The following is a 25614-nucleotide window of genomic DNA, read 5'->3' as shown; positions in this document are numbered from 1 at the left end:
TTTTTTTTTTGTGGTAAATAATAAAGCATTATTTGATTTAATAAATACAATAGTATATGTCATTGCGTACATACGTACCGGCGAATAAAAGATACACAAGTGCTATGTAATTGCTTTGCTATTAAAGGGGTTATCCAACGCTACAAAAACATGGCCACTTTCCCCCTACTGTTGTCTCCAGTTTGGGCGGGGTTTTGAAACTCAGTTCCATTGAAGTAAATGGAGCTTAATTGCAAACCGCACCTGAACTGGAGACTAGGGGGAAAGTGGCCATGTTTTTGTAGCGCTGGATAACCCCTTTACTGTAAGTATTTTATACCTTGTACCTGATAATCTGTACACATGTGTGTAATGTTTTTTGTTTTTTTTTATGTTTGTGTTCGGGATCCGAACCGAACATCGGGATGTTCGCTCACTAGTTATGTGGGCATTCCTCAGTGCCGAATTAGTCATGGCTGGCCCTCGAGTTGGCTGTAACCCCTCTCTGTAAGTGTCAGGGCTCAGGGATGGCACCTCTGGGCGTGATTGTCAATGTGGGAGTCTGGTCGGTCGCTATGCCCGATGCTCCAAGAAAAGCAGGATTATAGCCAACTTGAGCGTGCCGTGAGCAGATCTGCGCTGAGGAATGCCTTCATGACTAATTGAGGGTAATTTACATTCTGCACAAGACATTTACAAAACTTGGTTTTCAGGAGGTACATGCAAAGCTCATAGGCTATGTTCACACAACGTTTTTTCAGCCCTGCAAAAAATGAGTCTAAAATAACGGACGTCATTTAGTTGTATGGCAATGACTGTGGTTTGACATTATTCTAGTTTAGGTTACTAATTGGACTTTGGATGCGGCTTAATTGAAAAGTATATTGAATTTAATAGTAAAAACGGAGTAAGAACAGTGACAAAAGAAAAACTGTGTGTGAACTACTAATAAAAAAAATCCACTGTTTGCAAAAGACGTCCGTAAATAATGATCATGTTCATTATTTTGTCATTATTACGTCTGTGGTAAAAACGGCTATTATTCAATGCATTGTGTGCATTGGACGTCCGTCTTTCCATTAACTTCAATGCAATCCATGCAGTCAGTTAAATGGCGGCAAAAACTGACGTTTTTTAAAATTTCAAAATCAGACGCCTTTTCTCTATTTTTGACGTTGTGTGAACATAGCCTTGGGTGTCGGTTCCATGTTTTGCAGCGTTTGGTTCCTTTTAAACCCCCTCTATTTTCTATTTATTTCTTGCTATTTGTTCAGGGCACTTATCTATGCAATTCATTGCTCAATAACACAGTGTATTTGGGAAACATACATAGGTATTATTTAGTCAACTTCATTTGATTGCCTAAGAAATTATTCTTTACTTTTACCTAAAAACCAAAAAGTCTTGCTCACAAGGTGCATCATTTCCCTAAAAGCTGCCATCCATTGCCTTTCATTAGGAAAAATTCAAAGCGTCAAAGTTGATCCACAGAAAGTAGGGAACGTAGTGTTATGGAGGAGAGAAAGTCTGGATTATGTACATGGAAGCTGAGCCTGTCTGCTGCCCCCAGATGGTAAATCAAGTCATCCCTTTAATCTTTTATGATAAGGCTCTTGGCAACTGTCTCTTGTCTAAAGAACTATCACTGTAGTATGTAATTTCAAAACAATTATTTTATTAGATATACACTAAGATAGTAAGAAAGTCCAGGAAGGAATTCTCAAATACTTGATACAAAGTGTGAGATCACTTACTCCATGGCAGATACACTTGTATTTACAAACAAGCAACCTAATTGACCCATTGAGCCAGAATTAAATCTTACTGGTGACATTCACAAATCTGGCACCAGGGTCTCGACGTGTTTCAGGTTCATCAGGAGACCAAAAAATGCACAATTATAGCTCAATACCCAAGGGTCATATCAACAACAACCAGCAGAGTGGCCAACACTCAGGTTCAATTGCACAGAACTTCAGGTTGCAAAAGTCACCGACTGTAGTACACGTAGTATTAGCATTTCTAATGAGTCATATCCCTTGTGAAAATACTTCTTACAATATACACAGTGCTGCTTTCTGAATTTTATCCTTTTTTTCCTACACTTAGCTTGTCTTTATTAGCAACAGGTAATTGCTTAAAGAGGTTGTCCGTGAAAAATTCATACTTACCCATGCTGTGAGGGGCATGTCAGTGATGTATACTTACCTGACGCGCACTCTCTTGGTCCGTCCACACTGCAGTCAGCATTTTCATTACAGCCGATGATGTCCTGTTCCTATAGTACATGGCCATATACTAGACTCGCCATATGCTGATCGTTCATTTCTGGTCTGAGCAGCACATCATCAGATGTTTTCAAGACACTGACAGTGGCGCAGAGTGGGCAGCCCAAGGGAGCGGGACAGGTAAGTATACATCAATGTCATGTTCACCACAACCCTGGCAGTATGGCTAAGATTTTTTTTTTCCAGACGGTTAGGTGCACTGGGGCACCCATTAGGAGCACTGCCCGCCCCCATATCACCGATCCAGCCCTCCTCCGGATGGCCCGCTCCATTGATTATAATGAGAGAGCGGCGGGGCAGCCAGAGGAGGGCCGGATCGGCGCTATGGGGGCAGGCAGTGCTCCTAACATGTGCACCAGTGCCCTAGTTTTACCACATGGTAGCGTAAACTACTAACTGCACTGGTATGGCGTCAGGGAGGAAAGTAAGTCAAGGTAACAAGGCCAGTTTTCTTCCAAGACTATTTCTAATCCATTATACCATTGTACTATTCTACAACCATGGGATGACTGAATTCATCAGGTAGTCACTAATACAATGTTTATTTCTGCTTTTTCAAGGTCCTTGTTTCTAGAAATGTATAAGATTTATTGCATCTGACAGGTTTCTGAGACAGCTTTGACATTTTTTTTATTCCAGCTTCCTGTTTGTAAAGTGTAAACAGTCTTGTGACTATTCATTTTCAAGGTTAAGGCGCAACCCTGGTCATGTTCTTTTTTCCTGCTCTCCAGATATTGTACTATACTACATTAAACACGCATGCTACTACTTCTATTTATCTGTACACTTTCTAAAATACTTTCCTCAATATATGTAAATATTTTGTTTTGATTTATATTAGAGATGAGCCATCATCTTGAAAGATTAGTCCGGCTGGTTCGCTGAATCTTAACGTAAAGTTCCAGTTTGCCCAAACCTTAAACAAATCACACTAAAATGGTTTATCTATAATTAACTGTCTGCGCTCTCCTGGTGTCCGTCTTCTACGGTGTCTTCCACAACCGCCAAAATCCCCCTCAGCCAATCAATGACTGGGGGGGGGGGGCAGCATGACGGCCAGTGAGTTGCTGAGTGGGCTGTTACTCTTGTCTGGAGAGTAACAGCTAGCTTTGTCAATCACTGGCTACAGCACTGTGCCGACTCAGTCAGCCAGTCATTGGCTGAGCGGGCTGTCACTCCTGAGATGAGAGTGACAACCCACTTAGCCAGTCATTGGCTGACAGGACAGTGCCACTGCCAGTGATTCCAACAACGGGGATCCAGGTGCAGGTCCGACTAATGATGACCAGACGAATAATGTAAAACTATAAAAGTGTATGAAAAATAACCAACGCGTTTCGAAACCGTAGCAGTATGGTTCCGAAACACGTTGGATAATTTTATTAAACTTTTATAGTTTTACATTATTTATCTGGTCACCATTAGTCAGACCTGCACCTGGATCCCCGTTGTTGGAGTTTGGTGGTGTTTTCCTCATTATTCCCTTGGTGGAGTTCGGTAGTGGCTGCGGTTCGCAGGTTTATACTTTTCATGCTATTCCGAGAGTTGTGCCTCCTGTTCAGCACAACTCTATCAGGTGAGGGTTACCATATTCTATCCCTTCACCCCTTTTAGTCTAGCTGACTCGCGCCATGGAGCGCTGTCCCTTGTTTTTATTTTAGACCACCATTGATTGACTGACAACCGACTCAGCCAATCTCTGGCAGCTACTCTGTCCTATCTGAGTCAGTGATTGGCTGAGTGGGCTGGAGGTGGCTGGAGAAACCGGAGACCCAGAAAAGGACACCGAAGGAGCGTGGACAGATAAAAAAACATATATATTTTTTGTCTTTTAGATGTGTGGCCACAATCTTTCCAAACTTGTTCCGAACTTGTTCTGAACTTTTTGGCACGTTCAGAAAGAGTCTGGGTTTGAAAAGTTTGTTTTTCTTTTCTCTAATTTATATTATTACAATACACATTGTTCATGCTGTGTTTAGGGGGTTGTGTTCAGTATACATGCCATGTATGCCTCCCAGCGTACGTGCTAAACATGACATGAAGTAATATTGACCCCCCCCCCCCCCCCCGTGTATATATATATTAAAAAAAAAAAAAAAAAGTACAACCCATAATAGGCATTTTTTAGATTACCCATGGCTCATTGAACATGGTGAGGACATGGTAATGACAAGGGTGTATGAGGTGCTTATGTATCAACAAACAGTCTTACTTTTTTTTTTATTATTATTCTACTATATTGTGCTCTTAGCACAAGATCTCATTTAGGAGCATAGCTATTACATTATTGAGCATGTTATATCTAATTTGTAACTGTGCTCCTCTCATTTGCTAATGCATTTATCCTTATTACACAATAACCTCTTATTATGGCAGCTGGTTTACAAGATAAATGTCGAAGAGATTTCAATAATGAATGCGTCTACTTTCAATTTTTGGCTCTATTATCTCCTTAGTCTATAATTATCAGTTTATTGTACAAGAATATGACTTCAGTGTGCTGAAATGGTATGTATGGTGATTCTGGTTTGGTATTAATCCTATTACTTAGTAGTGTACTGCATCTCTCTGTATTAACGTAAATAAAAACAAAAATAAGCCAAAAACATATACAGGGATTGATGTTTAGGTGATGTTTCCGCAACATTTTACTATTGGCCCTATTTGGGCTGTCTTTTTGGATGGCCGTTATTTCGACACCAAATTACGGATATAGAAGGAAATTTATCAAACATGATGTAAAGTGAAACTGACTCAGTTGCCCCTAGCAACCAATCAGATTCCACCTTTCATTTTCCAAAGAGTCTGTGAGAAATGAAAAGTGGAATCTGCTTGGTTGCTAGGGGCGACTGAGCCAGTTTCACTTTACACCATGTTTGATAAATCTCCCCCATAATTTGCATAATATAGACGTTTTATGGCACCAAGATGACGGTCATCAGTCCTGGCCTCCTGAATATACACCCATCAATCAACGCATATACAGCACGCTCAATTCCTGCACCTGTTCCACTTCTCACCATTGCACTTGTAAGGTAAATATAGTAATTCAGAAAGGAATTCATGTTTCTAAGGCTAACGTACTAAAAGATACTCAAATAAGTTACTTCAGTGAACCCCCAAGGCTGTGATGATCATACACTGGGCTCCACAATAGAAGCAAAGCATGAGGACAGTGCAACTACCCCTTAAAGTGATACTGTAACCCCCCCCCCTCTTACTCTTGCTTCATTTCATCAGTGGACAGAGTAGGCGGAGCTTCACAACAGTTAGACTCCCTTGTCCACGCCTAGGTGACACTGTCCATTGATGAAATTACAGTATCACAGTATCACTTTAAAGATATGGGGGGTTATTTATCAAACTTCTGGAAACTAAAACTGGCTCAATTGCCCCTAACGACCAATCAGAATACATTTTTATTCACAGATTGGAAAATGAAAGACGGAATCTGATTGGTTGCTGGGGGAAACAGAGCCAGTTCTTCTTCACACCAGTTTGATAAATTAACCCCCAGTGAGTGTACAGTATCCTCAGGAGTACATGTATCATTGGTTTTTAGGCCAATAGTTAAAATATATGAAATTTTGGGGTGCTGCTCTGTTCTCACTATCATGGCCGTGGCTGCCAATCTCCCCGCTAATCTCTGCCTGGCTGACGCCAGAGCCCACGTGCAGGGGCCCTGCACCACTAGCTCTTCCCAGCTCTCTGTAATTCCTGCCTATGGCTCCTAGTTCCTGTTTTCTGTCTCAGTTCCAGCCGTGAGTCCTGTTGTGTTCCTGCCTATGACTACTATCTCAGTTCCAGCCATGAGTCCTGTTGTGTTCCTGCCTGCCTTCCAGTCTCCAGCTGAACCTCTCCCGGCGCCGCTAGCAAGCATAGCCAGAGGTAGCAACCTGGGGGTCGCCTGCTGCAGCGGGTCCATCCCGCCTTGCAGTGGACACTGGTGAAGACCAGTGAACTCTTAGACTCCGCTCCCTGGTGCGGCTTACGCCAACATTATTACGCCAGCTTAAAAAGGTCCATCCAATTTCCAACCAATTCATGGCAAGTTAAAAAAATTTCATGACTGTCCAGGGTTTATACAATGTGTCAAATCACTAGTTTGGTGATATATGGCCACTGAGATCTTTGGCATTTACACACATGTATTCCAGCAATGTAGTATGGACGTAAAGAGGTAAGAAATAATCACCCATTTTAGACCTGACCCATATCATTCATAAAAAAGCCAGACTCCTCCTGTTCTGTCTATACAAAGCTCTCACACTTGGCCCGGCAAAAAAAAAGGGAGCAGCGATACAATGTATGCATTGCTATTGACTACTGTACAGAAGCAGAAAGTCTGGTGATAGACACAAGGATTGGGCCTCCAAACAGGAACATGATGGCGACTGCTACATTTGAAGAATCTCTGTGCTTTGTAAATGTAAGCTCAATGTCTATCCTCACAAGACTATTATTTACAACTATAGAAATTTTAGAAATACATGGCCATTTTCTTCTAGAGACAGGACCACTCTAAGCTCCGTTGAAGTAAATGGAGCTTAAAGGGGTTATCCATCGCTACAAAAACATGGCCACTTTTGCACCGTTCTTGTCTCCAGGTCAGGTGTGGTTTGCAATTAAACTCCATTTACTTCAATGGAACTGAGTTTCAAACCCCACCCAATCTGGAGACAAGAGAGGGAGAAAAGTGCCATGTTTTTGTAGTGCTTGATAACCCCTTTAACTGCAAACTGGACTAGAACTGGAGACGAGGGTGGTGCTGGCCATTTTTTTCCCTAACGCTCGATAATCCCTTTAAACCATTACAATATCAAATCCAGAATAGTTTAGGAAGATAAAACATTGTTTCTTCAAGGCTCCAGGTATAATAATGGTTCAGGAGAGGAAAAAAAAACATAAAACTTTATATATAAAACAAAGAATAGAACATTCAGCTTTGGTTTTTTATTTCTTTTTAGGCAATTTTTCCTAAAAAAAAAAAAAAAAGTAAGGCGAAGTACTTCAGTTCTAGTGTGCGATTTGGGCAGCAGTTAAAGAGAGAACGCAGCGCCTAATCCTCCCGTTTCAATATTGATGAATCGCAGCCTCAGGCCTTTTTAAAATACCTTTAATGGATTTAATGAAAAAAATAAATCCTTTTGAGTCATGTTTGGGGACGAGAGTGTTCAGTCACAATAATATGTATGTATGGGTTTCCCTTCCAGCACATAAATAATAAAGCAGCAGATTTCGGATAGAGCATTTTCCTTCTAAATTCCGCGGATGTTTCTCTGCATCATGTTTAATAATGAAAACTCATGACCTGTGCCGGAATATTCTGAGGATTTTATGAATATTAATGGATAATACAATCTGGGGGACATAAGTTTAGATTTAGTATTTCTCAGAGAAAGATCTTGAACATTTTACTGTTACAATTTAAAGGGGCAGTAAACCTAAATTTTGTGCTATCTCTATTTCCATCGCAGTTTAACCTCTTCATACTTCATACGTTTGGGAGCTTTGGACAAAGTAATTTTTTTAATTTATTAAATTGTTTAAAGTTTTACTATAATGTTAGAATCTTTCCAATAATCTAGCTGTATGAGGGCTTGTTTTTTTTTAGCAAAATGATGGGCAGAATTGATGTTTTGTTTTTTTGGTACACATTTAGGCTATCTTCACACTACGTAAAAGTACAGCCGTTGTTGCCGTATACGATCCCATACGGGGTCACAAATAACTGACAGGTCAGTTTTCTGCGGCCGCTCACTTCACTATGTGCTATGGGAAGCTCTGATGCAGGCGCATGCTAATGCGCCCGCATCAGAGCTCTGCGGCCGGTCAGATCATCCGGCCGGTACTTAAGTACCGGCCGGATGATCTGACCGGCCGCAGAGCTCTGATGCGATGCGATGATCCGGGCACAGAGCTCTGATGCGATGCGATGATCCGGGCACAGACCGGCCGTTACGTGACCCGGCCGGGGTCACGGAAAAGCCGGTCTGATACGTAGTGTGAACAGAGCTTTAAGGTATTTGTTTATTAACTTTTAGGCTAGGTTCACACATCGTTTTTTTAAGTAAAGAACGGACGCTGATTGCAATGGGCTGAGCGCCCGTTCTTTACTGCAGGGGCAGCATTGCATTGAAGTCAATGCAATGCCGCCCGCTGTGTTCACACATCGTTATTCTAATTCCCGTTCTGTTCACAGAGTTCGGAAACATCACCTGTTTATACAACGCAATGTGCAGCGGCAGCCGTACATTGCATTGAGGTGACTGGCTAGGCTAATTCATTTGCGAGCACACCCAACGGTGCCTGCAAATCAATTGTGAAAAAAGAACGTTCTGCAGCCGATACAGAGGTTTTGGCTGCAGAAACGGGCTGAGTGCATCTCGGCAGATGGCTGTTTAACATCGTCCGTTGCTATGGAACGTGTGTGTGAACATAGCCACAATGAAGGGGGGGGGGGCAAAATTTAGGTGTGTGTTTTTCTGGTTTGGGTGGTAAAGATGAAAAGTTAGCTTTATTCTTTGGGTTTTCATTTTTTAATAGTAAGATATTTAAAGCATATCTGTAGCCACAACCCCCCCTTCCCCCCAACTACTGCTACCGTTGCATAGTTTAAAACAATTCATACCTGGTGTCGGGTGCTACCCACCCTACTGGCCCCTGTGGCGTGGCTAAAATATAGAGTCGGTAGCAAGAAGGAAGAGGCATTACAGGTCTAGTGAATGTATGCTCTGGGCCCTGCCTCTTTAAACCCATGCCACCAGAATAAAAGATTTTTTTTTTATGAAGTCAAACAGACCCCGGCACCAGTCATGGATTAAGTTAAGACTGCGGAACACGAGCTGTTTGGGGGATGGTTACAGATTCACTTTTGCATTCTGACTGCTTTACACAGGTGTAAAGGGTAAACTGACGTTTTCATACCTTATTTTTTATCATACGCCATGGTGCCATGGTGCTTGTTCCAGTAAAAAGTGATCTTTTATCATCTGCCGACTGTGCTACTTGGGTGGGGCTTCACGGCCGCAGCGCCTCTTAGCCCTGCCCAAATTGTCACTGTAGGCTCCGCCCCTCTGTGATGTCATTGGTGCATAGGCACTGCCCCCCCCGAAGGCCATTGTAAAAGGCTGGCCTAAAGGTCCTGACCCATGCACAGATGATGTCATGGAGGGGCGGGCCTATGGTAGCAATGTGGGCAGGGCTAAGTTTTGCCATGAAGCCCCGCCCAGGTAGCACAAGCCGCAGATGATAAAAGACCATTTTTTACTGGAACAAGCACCATGACTGCAAAATTTACCCTTTACTCCTATGTAAAAAAAGTCATATTGCAAAAAGGGAGTGACAGTGTCACTTTAAAGCAGACCTGTCCACGCATTTTATTGCTATCTAAACTTATTCTTTCACTTAAATGCTAAGCTTTGGGGGTTTATGCTGATTAGCAGATAAAGCCCAATGGGCTCCCCCCTAGACTGCAAAAGTCCAGCAACATTTAGACTCTTCTCTTCTACCTCTGTTATATCTGTATGTAAATGTCCACTCTGTTTAACCCCTATAGTAGAACATTACTTAGCTTTTCTAGCCCTGGAGAAAGCCATTTTATAACCCCCACCCCCTATTAAACATAGGCCACATTTCAAATTGGAAGTCATATTAAATGTGTTTAAAATCCAAATTAAACCAAATAAATGCAAGCAATAAATGACACATAATAGATGATGAAACTATAAAATATTTTATTAAATCTCTCCATTACATTAGCTCTTATGTACTTTCTATTATCGGGGTATTTTATCTATTATGTGTATTACAAATTTTCAGAGCATTGTTCAGTGATTTTTTGCTTTCGTTTCAATTATTAAAATGTCATTTCTGTTGGTTTATCCACTTGGACTGACTTATCCTACACCAATTATTTATATGACTGAGAAAAATAATCTCCTTTAATCTCCGAAGCGACTCCCTTGAGCTCTTGTCTTTGCTGCTATTGAAACTCCTACAGAATCCAAGATGTTACCAGCCATCTTCCTAAACTGAACAGTATTATTATTTTATGTATAGAATCTTACAATTCTTAATTGTAAAATCATTAGAATTTTTAATTTACTTGTCATTTCTGTAAATTTCCCCCCCATTATCCTGAATTAACCCAACTCCTTTCCTCACCAGTGTAGACTGCTTACCATTAGGGATCAGCAAATTTACAGCGGGAACAAAGTTAATCACTTTGTTGGGATCGGCCAGCAGCTTTTCAGGCTTCTGGCTTTGAAGTCTGCGAAGCTCCGGGTAAGGGGAAAAGGGGAAACTGGGAGTAGTCCCAGGACTGGATCCAGCTTTTTCCGACACCCGGGGAGGAGTGGCACAAACTTCAAAGCCAGCAGCCTGACAAGCTGACGGCCAATCCTAACAAAGTGATTCACTTCAATTTGTTCCTACTGAAAATTCGCTCATTCCTACTTATATTTTCTATTCTTTGCAACCCAAACCCATTAGTGTAAAGATTCTTCAACTAAGACACTGATCGCCCCATAGAGATGGCCACAGACATGACATGTTGGTTAGAGGATCCTTTTGATGAGAACAGTCCAAGTAACCCCAATGTCTTCCATTTAGGAAAAAAAACCTGAATTATAAACACCTACAAAATGACAACCCACCATACAATAACAGAAAGTCCAAAATATTGGTTAGTAGAAAATATCCATATCCAATATTTTATAGTAAATAACTGTAAAAACACACACACACACACACACACACACACACACACACACACACACACACACACACACACACAGCATAAACCATAGAGGTATGAAGGTCCCTGAATAGCAAATACAGTACAATTGATAATATAAGACCATGTATAGAAAAGAAAAGTGCAATACAGAACATCGAATAACTTAACATGTAATAGGTAATAGGGTATTAGGGTGTATGTAAATAAAGGCTGAAATAGCAAGAATAACACAGATTTACCCACACATTTCGCCCACACAGACCTGTATGCAGCTGTATGGCAATGCAGCAGGAACCCCCAAGTTCGACAGGAAGGGAGGCATCTAGTGGCCATATGTATAATGTTGACTTAAACATAATAAAAAAAATAAAAATAAATAAATAACATATAAAAATAAAGCCAGTAAATTGCTAAACTGCTTGTGATCACAATCCCCTGATTTCTTTAAAAAAAAAAAAAAAATTGCAACGGTGCTTCTTTAATTTTATTACTTTCCTGTCAGAAATTTTATTACTTTCCTGTCAGAAACCTACTCTCCATGCTCCCGAGGAATCTCTTCTGGTGCTTCTCACTCCAGTTTGTGAAATGCCATGGCCACCAGCAGGACTGGTCGACTAATCCACGTTAAGGCCGAATGTACCAATTAGGGCTTTGGCTCGCCATCTTTTCCAGCACCATGGCAGTATATTTAAAGCAACTCTGTGCCCACAATCTGACACCCCCCCCCCCCTCAAACCACTTGTACCTTCGGATAGATGCTTTTAATCCAAGATCTGTCCTGGGGTCCGTTCAGCAGGTGATGCAGTTATTGTCCTAAAAGACAACTTTAAAACTTGCAGCCCTGTGCCAAAGAGTGCCTAGAGTATCTATGCCCTAACTTTGCCCCACCCCTTTGTCCCTCCTCCCCACCCTCTTCATCCTTAGGAATGCCACTGGCAGGATTTTTCCTATTCCTCTGCAGTGAACACTGCACAGGTGCATTAACCATCCAACCCATGTGCCATGTTCTCAAAGCTGATGAAATAGGAGACAATCTGCCTGAAACATTCCTAATGATGAAGAGGGCGGGGAGAAGGGACTGAGAGGTTGTGCCAGCCCAATATACACACACTCTAGGCAACGGCCATTTCACACAGGGCTACAAGTTAAAAAGTTGTTTTTTAGGACAATAACTGCATCACCTGCCAAACAGACCCTAGGACAGATCTTGGATTAAAAGCAGCTATCTGACGGTACAAGTGGTTTGGGGGGATTGTGGGTACAGAGTCGCTTTAAGTTAGGCAACAACACTGTGTCACTCTGAAATTCTTTTAATGCTTTCTGGCTCCATATCTGCTTGCTGTAAACTTCTGTTTGGTGCTTTAGGTTCCTCCAGCATTCTGACTTTGGACTGAACTCTGGTTAATACTCTGCCTGCTGATTTGGTTTATCGATACCCTCCTGGTTCTGGCCTCAGCTAATAAGCTACTCTCTTCCCCATTTGGTACCCTCATGGGTTATATGTAGCCATTAGTCTTTCTCCATCTAAATGCCCTTTGACTCCCAAAATGCCACCTGAGTCCCATGAAGCAAAGACAATCATGTTTTGCAGTGGGCTCTGTGGGCTCTTTTTGAGTCCTTTGGTAGACCCTTATCCTGAATCCATATAAATAACGTCCCTCGTCATAAAATATCAGCCATTATTTGCCGTTTAAGGATGGCCGTCCAATAAAAACGGCGGTGTGTGAACATAGCTGTAGTCTGCATTTAGTTGTGGCTTTCTTTTTTATTCTTGCATTTCAAAGAAATAAGCAAAACAGATTCAACAAACGGGGATTCTTATCTTTGCAATTTCGGAAATCCACTTTATCTTCTTAAAAACAATTGTAAAAAATTAAATAAAGCTGTTCATGCCACTAACGTGTTATCTGTATACCAAGAACTAGTGTATCATAGGTAGGCTGTGTTCCAAGAGCGCCTTTTTTGCCGGCCATTATTGTACAAAGGACAACCATCATTATGAAACAAGAGCTGTTATTTGGCCTCAAAGGGCCATAAAAACAGATGCTGTGGAAACATAGCCCTTGAGTGGTAGAGGGCAAGAGTATTACAGTTCTATTGACCCACATCTCCCACTTAGTTACCTATGCCAAGAATAGGAATTGCAACTTAATATCACCAATATTGATGGGAACCAGAAAGGCATTTCCAGTACTGTGCAAATGTTTTAGGCTGGCAGAGAGTATGCAAAACAAGAGTCCGTGGAGCCTCAGTTGCGATTCTCAAAAGACGGGAATAGCCAGATATCCCTAGCATGTTGCCACGGGGTGCCTCCATGATGGGGAGAGCACCACACCACCCTGATAGGTTGCTTGGCTGCGAGTATTAGAACATAAATAGGGAAACACCAGGGTGGCCCCTTTTGTGTCAAAGACTAACTCAACATGCGAGTATTGTGACATCACAAGAGCTTGTCAAGGCAGGCATCCATCCACAGACAGCTGTTTCGGGGTATTTGCCCCTCGTCAGTGTGGAGCAGGATTCTGGCTAATTGGGGCAATGACAGATCGACAAACAAAACACAGCAATCACTGAACTCAAGGAGATCAGTGAAAAAATTCCAATGAAGTACTCAATCAAGAGTCTCCACTGATGCCCCCAAAATTTAAATATGCAAAACAAGAGTCCGTGGAGCCTCAGTTGCGAGTCTCAAAGATATCTCTAGGCTGTTGCCAGGCTGGCACAGAGAAAATGCTGCAAATCAGGGGGCAGCTATTGAGCTCCAAATTTTTATTCGCAGCATGACCCCAAACATCTAGTCAGTGTCTTTAAAATCTATCTTAAGCTTAAAAAAGAATAAGAAGCCCTGGAAGTGACAATATGGCCTCCACAGAGCCCTGTTCTCAACAACGTTGGTATTACTCAAAAAGAAACAAGGTTCTGAGCAGCCTACACTTATAGAAGATGTTCTCCGAGATGTCTACAACTAGCTCCCCGCTGAGTTCCTTCAAAAACTGTGTGCAGGTACCTCGAAGAATGGAAGGTGAACGCCAGTCACAAGTACGGATTTATCTCTTCATTTACTTAGTACTTTGTAAACTTTCCTCTAAAACTCTTGCACAGTACTGTAGAGGGAATTTGGAGGATGTGCAAATGTGAACCGAAACTTTTATTTCTAGAAGTGACAGCTCAATGCTCTGCTGTACATGGAGAAAGATAGGACGAGTTACCAAGCATAAAAAGCGAGTTATCTGACCTTCGTAAATCTCATCACAATGTTATAACAATGGGAAGGAATTTCTGACCCAGGAACCTGAATATCAATGCTTTGCAGTCAGGACCATTTCCTTGTGCTTTACAATAAGCGACAATACACCAAGCGCTCCGCATATTATCACGGCATATGGGAAGACAAACTATTTCAGCAGCATGCTTCTAACATTCACTTCAATTACTTCTTCTTTCCCACATGGATTGTCGGCATGATTTCTCAGGATTTAAGTCTAAGTTGAAATGTTTTAATGCATGTTTATTTGTTTCCAAGGCAACCCAATCCCATCTTATCCGCATGCCAGCTGCCCTATCTAAACCCGTATCTGCTTTCTGTGGGCACTACAGACAGATGCGGGTGTTACAACAACACATGCTATAGACTTTGCTTTACTGGGCAAGAATAGCCTGTGTTCAAATGAAACATCCCAGCCACGTTCTGTGCACATTTTATACTGTGCACATTGTCATTTATGAAAATTAATGGACATTATATGGATGTGAATTATTGTGTTAATAAGTTAATAGTAGAGACGAATTTACAGTTATGGCTATGTTCACACAACGTCAAAAATAGAGAAAAGGCAATGTATTGAAGTCAATGGTAAGACAGACGTCCAATGCACACAACGCATTGAATAACGGACATTTTTACTGCGGACGTCAAAAATAATTAACATGATCATTATTTTTAGACGTCTTTTGCAAACAGCGGATGTTTTTTATTAGTTGTTCACACACAGTTCTCTTTTTCCACTGTTCTTTCTCCTTTTTTTACTATTAAATTCAATGGACTTTTCAATTGAGACACACCCAAAGTCCAATTAGTAACTGGAATAATGGGCAAACACCAGTCATTGCACCAGGGGAGGCCAAACAGCTGAATGACGTCCGCTATTTTAGACTCAAAATAACGGACGTCATTTTAAACTGAGCTGAAAAACTGTTGTGTGAACATAGCCTAATAATGAAGTGCTTTGTTATCTCACCCAGAAAGGGCTGGCTTATTGATTAAAAAAAAAAAAAAAAAGATGTGGAAATCTTAATTGTGCAGTTATTGTTGTACATTCACTTTTAAAGTAAATGTGTTACCTAGATTTATTTATTTTTCCTAATTTGTTTCTAATTTCTGTAAATGTTTTTTATCTTATTATTTGTACAGTATTATTGGGGCACCCATCATGCCTGAGCTGTTTTAATGAAATTTAGAGATATACCTTCTGGCAAGTCACAATAGTCTGGCCCAGATCCTATTTGCGTTTTCTACGCATGCTCTATGACCTGTGCAGAAGTCATTCTAGAGGGAAGGGGAGTCTGAGCTTTAGGTATTGTTAATGGCATTTTCTCCATATACTGGTGTCATCTTTTACAGTACTTGATCATAGGGAGGAGACTGCTGCAATGTGATCTGTACAGAACAGGAAGTCTAAGCTTATCATTAGGCTTAGTGGTCAAAGATTTTTTTTTTTTTTTTAATGGGTATTAAAATTAGTCTTGCCTGGGACAAATGACTAAGGCCAGTTAAGTTTTGCCTGAGCTAATCCGATCCGGGGGGGGGGGGGGGTGTCTTACTGCTTTTTTTGTTTGTTTGTTTGCTTTTTGCACTTTGTTTGCATTTTTTTCTAGAAAAGAAATATCACAAAAATTCATTGCAGCAACATATATACTTAAAAATTGATCCTATGAAAACAGCTTACAGCTGTACAAAGACTCCTACAGCCACACACACCAATAAAAAAAATTGTCTGATGTTAAAATCAGTTCTGTAACTAAAGGGTTAATTATAGCCATAAAGCATCAGAGTCAGGCGCCAACAATATATATTTACGACATTTATTTCAAATTACCTATAGAAAAAGAGACATTTTTGGGAGGGTTTTACACAATTTGAATGTAACTGTTAAGTGGTTAACATAAAAACTTAAATTAAACAATAGGTCATAGGAAAATGGTAATACTGCAGGTCAGCGCTTCTGCAATGCTATCTCCACAATACAGCGACATACTGTAGATCAGTAATTCCCAGTACTGCTGCAAACTCTGCCACAAAGTTTACCATATTGTTGTGCACAAAGGGGATTGCCTTCTGAATGGCAATATTCACATCATATTATATATTTAATGCAATGAAAACCTCAGAACAAGACTAAGCCAACCTGCATGGTAAGAGTGAGGCACAGCTTAGCATATTTCTTTTCCTTATGAAAACAAGTTTGACAATAAAGATTGACACACTACATGTAATAGATTCAATGCTAAGCACAGATGCACAGTAGGCCGCTATTACTCCTTCTATCACAGTTAATTGCTCACTGATAATGCTATCTGCACAGTCTAAATGGTAAACTGTGCATTTGGAGCTTCACACACTGTAAACACACACACACACACACACACACACATACCCACATACATACAAAAACACACATACATACATACATACATACATGTGTGTGTTTATGTATGTATGTATGTATGTAGGTATGTATGTGTGTACAGTATGTGTGTTTGTGTATGTATGTGTGTGTACAGTATGTGTGTGTACGTGTGTACTGTACAGACACATACATACACAAACACTGTGCACACACATACATACATACACAAACACACAAACTGTACACACACACACACATACATTCACAAACAAACACACGAACATACACACACACACTGTACACACACACATATACACTTTGCGGGAGATTTATCAAACATGGTGTAAAGTGAAACTGGCTCAGTTGCCCCTAGCAACCAATCAGATTCCACCTTTCATTCCTCACAGACTCTTTGAAAAATGAAAGATGGAATCTGATAGGTTGCTAGGGGCAACTGAGCCAGTTTCACTTTACACCATGTTTGATAAATCTCCCCCTATGTCTACATAAGATGAACAGGATTGCTGTTTTTCTCAAATTTGATTATGTGGACGCACTGTGGATCCTCGATGCTTGATAAATCTCCTAAATGCCGGACTCAAAATGTTTAGGTCTGGCAACGTTATCTGAACCTGAGCTCAGGGCAGTTGATTCCCTGCAGCTGCAGAAGGTGGATGTCGCCCTAGGGAGTCCTGGAAAACATGGATACAGCCATAGGCCATAGGTTGTACTCATGTTTTCCTGGCAGCCTTAGGGCTGCATCCTATTTTTGTTGTTAAGTGACGTCTAACCAATAAAAATGTTTGTTATTTTGATAGTGTGTGAACATAGCCTAAAGGTATGTTCATATGACAACAGAACATGACTGATATCTATGTATATGTTGTAATTGATCCTGGTTTTTAAATGCAGCCTGTGGCTATGTACCCACCTCGGGGACATATCAGGCAAAGACATTCCACATATAGACAACCACTAATAATGATCACGATCTATAAACATGATTCTACCGGGTTTCCCCGAAAACAAGACAAGTCTTATATAAATTTTTGCTTTCAAAGATGCACTATGTCTTATTTTTAGGGGATGTCTTCTTTTTCCATGAAGAATTCACACTTATTGACATAATCCTGGTGGTGGCAGTGGTCTTATGTTCGGGGGATGCCTTATTTTAAGCTTTCCTGTAGATCCTCCACTATGCCTTATTATCGGAGGGTGTCTTATTTTCAGGGAAACAGGGTATATGACACAAAGGTCACCTTGATATATTCCCAAAGTGACAACATAGCCTTTTGCTTTCTATGTCATGGCTTTGGCTGTGGATTCGGATATGGAATAGCCCAATTACGACAATTACGAAATTACGACAGCCTCTAAAAATAAAGCATAGTGGAGGATTTACAGGATAGCTTTAAATACTTGGGGGGGCGCTGGGGTCGGGGGAGGAGGGGGAAGGGGAAGAGGGGGCTGGGGAAGGGGGCTGGGGTCAGAAGGGGAGGAAAAAAAATAAGACATTCCCTAAAAATAAGACATATCACATTTTTGGGAGCAAGAGTTATTATAAGACACTGTCTTATTTTTGGGAAAACAGGGTACTAGATGTACTTGTTCTATCAATAAATGACATGACACTTACTTTTTTCTTGCCACACAGATTACAAATCTAAAGAGGAAAAAGATCAGCAGATATTCCCAGTTATAAATTGTAGATTTTTTGCCGTTTTCAATCAATCCATGGAAGAACCAGTGCAAAAAGAAAATAAAAACTGTGAGTACGAGGCCTTAACCCTGTATAAAATATTCCTTCATCACACACCGTGTTTACATGCTGATATTTGTTACATTAGTGATTAGAATGAGAAGAGGCTCCAGATCCGGACTAGAATTCTTATCCATCCTTAACAGTAATTACAATCTATCAATTCATTGCGGATCACCGGGCTTTTTATGCTGCAAAATTATTCACTGCTTTATGACACTTGTGTATTCCAAGCTCAGGAGTGCGAGAATGACACTCTCCTGTGATTTCACATGATATTTAACAAGTTCATACCTTACGTGTGTCACTTACAATATGACAAGTAGGGTTTATCAGGTTCAATAGTTAATCTTCAATTTCTAAAGTAACAGACATGATGAATAAAGCGACGACAGCCATGCAGCGTTTGACAGGGTGGAGTAGTCGTACTAGAAAAGGTTTGGTAAATAGGAAGTTAACAGATTCTTTTGGAGTTTTTGAAGAACAAGACACCCTTGTCCTTTATCTCCTTACTTGTTCTCCTTTATAGATCCCTTGGCAAATAAGATGAAGTTGAGGGCCTATTCACACTATGGAAAACAGATGGAAATTCAGAGCGGAACCCCTGCCTGCGACTGTGCGCAAAATCCCGTCTGCTATCTGTTTCAATGGGATGCCTCACGCTCCTCTGCTCTCCCCGCTTCTCCGCTCAAAGAATGGACATGTCAACTCTTTGAGTGGAGAGGTGCGGAGAGTGGAGGGGCGCGAGCATTGACTTGTCAATTCTTTGAGCGGAGAGGCGTGAAGTGTGGAGGGGCACAAGACATTCCATTGAAACAGATAGCAGGCGGAATTCAGAGAGTCATCAGGCCACGGTTCAGAATTTCTGCCTGTTTTTCATAGTGTGAACGGGCCCTGAAGGGGGAGTTTTATGGAGGATGAATAGAGATTTGGGTGAAGGAGGAAAAATCTTTATATGAGGACAATGTGGTGTGTTATGTAGGTAACTCTAATATTAGTCTTCCCCTAATTACAAATCTTTTAGAAGAGTTTGGTTGGGTATCTGTAGTGAGTATAAACTGGGGAAAGACCGTTCCCATTGCTTCTATTAGATGGGGAAGTGGAGCATGATAGAATTATAGGAACTGGGAGAGGATTTTCTGTGGGAATTAGGATATCCAGGGATATATGTGGAGTTGAATCTTTTCCCGGTCACACATAGCATCAAAACCAGAATGAAAATATGAAATATAAATTGCCGTTGGTCATGTTGAATATGGGATGTTCGATATGTTAAATGATAATATTAATCCAACTGCTAGATAGCTTGGCAAACAGTCCAGTTTGGATTAGAGAGAAAGTATTAAGGATAACTGAGAGGTAATTTTGGGAAGGCAGAAAGGTGAGGATTAGGCTGGAAGTGTCCTATCAGGAGGTGAAGAAACAAGGATTGGGAATACCAGATTTCAGATTATATAGCTTTGCTGCTGTGGAGTTAGGGGGGAAATTTTGTTAAAGAGAAAACATATATTTAGCAAGTAGAAGTAGTTATATGCAATGCTCTGTAGTGATTATACTGTAGTCTGAATAATAATATAGCCCCCTCTGTCTCCCTCCTAGGTTGGCCATGAGAAGTTATGAGACTGTAGAAGCTAAGCCTGGGCGTAAAGCCAAGAACATCAGTATACTGTATGTGACAAGATGTGAAATTCTAGAGACAGGCTATAGAAGAAGGTGTGTATTTTGAAATTGTTTCTTTTTGCTTATCTATGCTTATAACAAGACGATCACAGCCCGATTTAACCGAAGCTTTTCAGTTTGATCACAGTGTTGTCTTGTGTCCTTTCTGAGCTTTTGCTGAAAGATCGTTTGCTGTATAAGTGAAAACTGTTACATTGGTGGAAGACTAACCATTGAGACCCTTACCGATTGCTGAGACCCCCAGGATCCCTTATGCTTTTTTTCAGTCACAAGACACAGCTAGCAGGATGTAGAATTCAGCTGCCATCTGTGTGCCCTGCAGCTCTATCCTAAGTGTACAGCACTGGCAGAAACAGCTGAACGCAGTTCCAAGTTAAGTTAGAACTGTGCCAGTTGTAAAACTACAAACCAGAATCAATGCTTTTCCAGTTTATCTTAACTGGCTATTTAAAGGATAATTTAGGTATTCTTGTTGAACCTGTTTTATACTGTGTGCACACTGTTTCATTTCTAGGATATAATTTTATGAGTATGACGAGAACTGAATACAACTTAATGCGAATCAGTGGGAAAACCCAGCTATGAAAGTCATGCAGGTTTCAAGAGAAATTCTTATGTTAACAAACAATAACTCAGCGATTTATTCCGAAAGTTTTAATGTACAGTATACCAAACACTACACTATGCTTCAAACTGACACTTGAAATAAAATGCCACACACTGTTTATGATTCATTGCTACAGGCGCTAATAAGCTATTCTGTGTATTCTGACAGCTTCCCTCTCTTTTGTAGCATGCTGGTTGGACAGACCCAATCTGGCCTTTTTGTGTTAAAGCAATGCTATACACTGTATTGTGATACCTATTTCTGATCCATCAGGAGGAGAAGTGTGTTCGACATGCAGAAATGGGAGAGCTGAATTTTCACACTTCCCAGAGTGCATTAAAGAGTCACTGTCGTGAAATTTATTTTTTGCAGAAATCAATAGTCCAGGAGGTTTTAAGAAACTTTGTAATTGGGTTTATTAGGCAAATATTTCACTATCTGCATTTTAAGAGCCTTTTCCCAGGTCCCCCCCCCCTCCTCTTTTCCATTCACTGCAAAATATCAGGAAATTGTGACTTGTTGCATCAGACACAACTTTGTCTGTTCTATAGAGAGGGGAGGAGGGAGGAGGGAGTTAGTCGGCAGCAGAGAGTAGAAAACAAAGGATTACACAAAAGGGAGGTGGGTGACAGTGGTATTCAGAGGTCAGAGAGGTCAGTGCTGACTGTCAGAGGAGATAGCCAGGTGATTAACTGTAGATTAACTCTTTGTTGTCCTGTTTTGGTGCCTCATCTCTCTTCACCCCTCCCTCTCCATAAACAAGCCATGAAGACAAGAGGAAGAGCTTCAAACTGTTTTTTTTTTCATGATAAAAATGCATTTTTCGGCTAATAAACCCAATTACAAAGTTTCTTAAAACCTCCTGTACTATTGATTTTTGAAAAAAAATTAAACGACAGTGACACTTTAAGGCCACTTTCACACTGCGAAGTTTATCATTGAAGAATGGCCGTTGTTGCAGGTTGCAATACCGGCAATTGTTTAATGACACTATAGACAGGGTTCTCTGCGGCCACACAAAATAATTGACAGGTCTATTTTGTGCTGCCGCTATTCATTGAACACTGGCCACACAATATAGCCTGTACTCACAGTGTAAAGAACAGCACCCAGCCGTACTTTACATTGTGCTCTATGGCTAGACTATGGATAGACTTTTACGGAAACTTTTGAAGACTGCTGTTTCTTTACTAAAAAAGACATTGTGCATGTGAGCTTGGCTTTAAAGCAATCTTATAAATTGTCATTTTTTTCACCCCATTTGATAATTGGAAAGAAAATTGCATGTGTTAAAAACTATTGAACACTTGATATCTCGACATACACATTTCATATCACACATGCGGAAAAAGCGTTACCATTTCTAAACCTTTCTTTTTAACTTCAATATAAAACATTTCATTGATCACATGTGTTAGGTCGACGTCTAAGAGAATTTCAATGCAAGAACAGACTAAGTGCATTGCAGGAACTGCGCTGTTTCCATAATTAAAGAGGTTGTGTCATGAAGAAACTAGGTCTATACTGATGCATTATGTTAAGTTAAATATATTTCAAATATACAACAATTTCTTTTTTTTTTTTTAATTACAATAATTTTTATTGAGTATTTGAATTAAAAAAAAAAACCATTTACATTCAAACGCAGAGACCGGCACGACCCGAATCCCTACCGTTAAATAAAGGTACATTTTAGCACAAGGGTAAATCTCACACATAAATCGTGAGCAAGATGATGAAGGGTGTACCCTCATCTTACAGAGAGTATATGGAGAATAATAAATTCTTTTCAGAATTTTAAATTGTGTCAATCGGTGATTCATATTCCTAATGAAAATTTTTCCTGCAAGGATTTAAAAATCATCAGGGATCTATCTTGAAATATCTGTGCTACTTCCATGATAGGCTTCTTAATCCAAAAATCTTTAGTGTCCATCTTAACTAATTCAACTAAGTGTAGCTTGTCCCATAATGGGGTGAATATAGTGCTCCCCTTAATTAAACATATCTTCTTAACGCTATTCCATGTTTTACTCCATAACTTCCTATATGTCGTTTCTATGTCATCACTCTTACCTATATCTAGTGAGCTCAAAAGAAGTTCTCTTCCGACCAATAACATAAGACCCCAGTATTGAGTGATTATTTCTTAATATATTCTGTAGCTAAATTGCCAAAAAATAAATTTTAAAGTCTGGTAATGATAACCCCCCTACCCTCTCTAAAACTGTAAGGTGACTATGACGTATCCTAACACGCTTTCATCCCCATATTAACTGGTTCAGCAATACCTCTATCAGCTTAAACCACTTATCTGGGATCCATGTGGGAGTAGAGCCAAGAACATAAATAATCTGTGGTTGTAGGACTATTTTAACTAAAGACATACGATCTTTCTAAAGACATACGATCTTCCTGAGAGAGTGGAAAGTCCCGCTCCTGGAGCCGCTCCTGCCGCCAAGATATCGCCGTCGGAAGCCCGGCGCGTATGCATCAGAGATGAGTTCGATGCCCATAGAGAATGAATAGAGCCCTCATTCTTTACGGGCATCGGACTCATCTCTGATGCGCGCGCGTCGGGCTTCCAACGACGATATCTCGGCGGCGGGAGCGGCTCCAGGAGCGGGACTTCGTGCACCAGGGTAAGTATAAGGGTCTCTAGCGGGGGGTCGGCCGGGCTCTGCCCCTGCACGGGGGGTGGCAGATTCCCTTTAAATTGAGCTGCCACTAATTTGACTTATTACAAACGTTGCAAAAAATTTGTTTCAAAAACAAACCAAACTTTTTGCAAAATTCGTAAGAAACCTCAGTTCTCCCTAATCTATTGCGTGTATCCTGCAGTTGTATGAGCCTTTAGTTAATATTTACTCTACTTGCAATGAACCATTAGAATCAGTCATCTGCACAATTGTGAAATTGTTAATACCATGACCTATTTTTCTACTTTATTGCTCCTCAAACTGAGGGGACATCAGAAGTCCCATTATGTCTACAGAGCTCTGATAAATTCCCACTTCAATTTCCTATGTCTTTCGTTTAGGTAGTGCTTTGGGGTTCAATCTCTGTCTGTGCATTTTATAATACCTTCCCAATATTATAATTTCTCAAGTTCAAAACATGATTTCAGCTTTTTCCATTGTTGAAACGAATGAAATAGAAAGGCTGCACTTTGTGAAGTGGTAAATTGATACGTGAAGACACACAAGCAGTGCCAAAAATATTAGCAGCATCTGAAAGGATTGTGCAATAAAGCAAAATGCCACAAAAAAAAAAGAAAGAAAGAAAAAGCTATTATTCAAATGTTTTGTACCAACGCAGCAGGGACATAAAGCGTCTCGTCTGAATTCTCCTGAAAATACTGTGGCATTGCAATGTATTCATTTTAATTTGAAACAGCTTAGGCACAGCATGCTAGTTTCCAGTAGAAAGCATCTGCTCCATGCAACTCCGACTTTAAATTACTAATTTTCACTTCTTCTCTCATTCCGTTCTCGTTGTCACTTGCCTGTCATGTGCTATTAAATGTATCAATGTGCCTTATTGTGATTTATGGAACATGTTCTCCATCTGTATAAGGGATAACATAGGTATGGAGTGCATATGTCGCCGTTTTCTCCACCTTAAGAACATAGTTGTTTCAGAAGGTATTGATTTTCTCAATTGTTTCGTCTTACACTGGCAAAATTAACCTGTTCAAGGAATGATTAATGAAAGAACATCCAGCAATGGCTCGAGGATTGCTACTTACTTCTCTTCTGCTACACAAGCCAGAATGTAAATTACAGCTGTATTGTGTTCAGTGCCCGGTGCTTCGGAGAATTGAAAGTGTTTTGTGTCACAGAGTTCCATAAAGTGTTGCCCTTAGACTAAACCACCTTCTGCTTCAGTTTTCACATTCCCAGAATCTACTTCTTTGTCGTCCTAATGTACAATGCCCCTTAAAAAATATTATTAAAGCATACCTCAGGTGAGAAATAAAAACTGCGAAGTGCTTTTTCTTCTACGCTCAACCATTGCTGCAGACCTCTCAACCTTTTTTTTTATTTTTTTGCAACTTGCCAGTGAAGGAAGCTATAAAATAACATAGAGAACTGGCTTTTAATTCTAGATTAGAAACTTGTGGTGCGCTGGGAGTATGCTATAGGTGTAGATCTTGTCTATAGAGCTGGATAATTTAAATAATGTGCTGGGTGTAGGATAGAGGAAGAGAACCTAAGAAAACCTGGCTAGGAGATGCTAAGGTAGTCTGTCTGCTGAAGATGATCCACACTGTCCCTCAAAGGTAAATGCAGGCTTCCCTCACATCTTTGACCACCCAAAAAGCTCAGGGCAACTGTCCTATGTAGAAATATTGTTTTTGCTACTGTACTTACTACTGTAGAAAAAGGAGCAGCTTGATGTTAAGTGTAACCCTTTCCTTGCTGTGATTGTGACATTTCTTTTTTTATGGTTACATAGTACCTTGCAAACCCCTCTGCATTAAAAACCCCTTCTCTCCTCAAATGCCATCTATTGCTGATCAATCATCAGCCCAGTGCCGTGTCAGCCTATTCTTTCCTGTGTACTTTCTCCAGTACTGTGGTCCCTCAACATAGAATATTAATTGGTTCCAGGATAACCATTTTATGTTGAGATCAAAATTCTATGGGAAAACTGGTAATTGGTTCTGAAACCACAAAAAAAGCCCTTTACAGAACAAGAAAAAAATGAGGATTTAAAATAAGCAGGTACCTAATATAGATAAAGCAAGTCCTTACATGTAACAGTCAGAAAGAGCAACTGTCTGTAGCGTTGTATGTGGAGTCTGGTCTCAACTTACGATGGTCCAGAAAAGACCATTGTAGGTTGAAAATCTTGTAACCATAGGCCATTATAAGTTGAGGGACCACTGTACTATGACAAAGCAGAGAGAAGTATGGACTGTGCTGTAATAG

General features: G+C 40.5%; 1 protein-coding gene and 1 long non-coding RNA gene across 2 annotated transcripts in view; one reads left to right on the top strand and one right to left on the bottom strand.

Moving 5' to 3' along the window:
• The window catches only part of OPRM1 (opioid receptor mu 1), a 57836-nt gene that overhangs the window by 12789 nt on the left and 19433 nt on the right, over nt 1-25614 (bottom strand). The window lies entirely within an intron of this gene.
• LOC138774455 (uncharacterized) lies at nt 18304-24587 on the top strand. Its single transcript, XR_011360319.1, has 3 exons — nt 18304-18402; nt 19993-20106; nt 23721-24587. It is a non-coding gene; the product is annotated as an uncharacterized lncRNA (long non-coding RNA).

The sequence above is a fragment of the Dendropsophus ebraccatus genome, chromosome 15 (assembly GCF_027789765.1).
Source record: "Dendropsophus ebraccatus isolate aDenEbr1 chromosome 15, aDenEbr1.pat, whole genome shotgun sequence".
NCBI classification, from domain to species: domain Eukaryota; kingdom Metazoa; phylum Chordata; class Amphibia; order Anura; family Hylidae; genus Dendropsophus; species Dendropsophus ebraccatus.
This window is presented reverse-complemented; position numbering and strand designations above follow the sequence as displayed.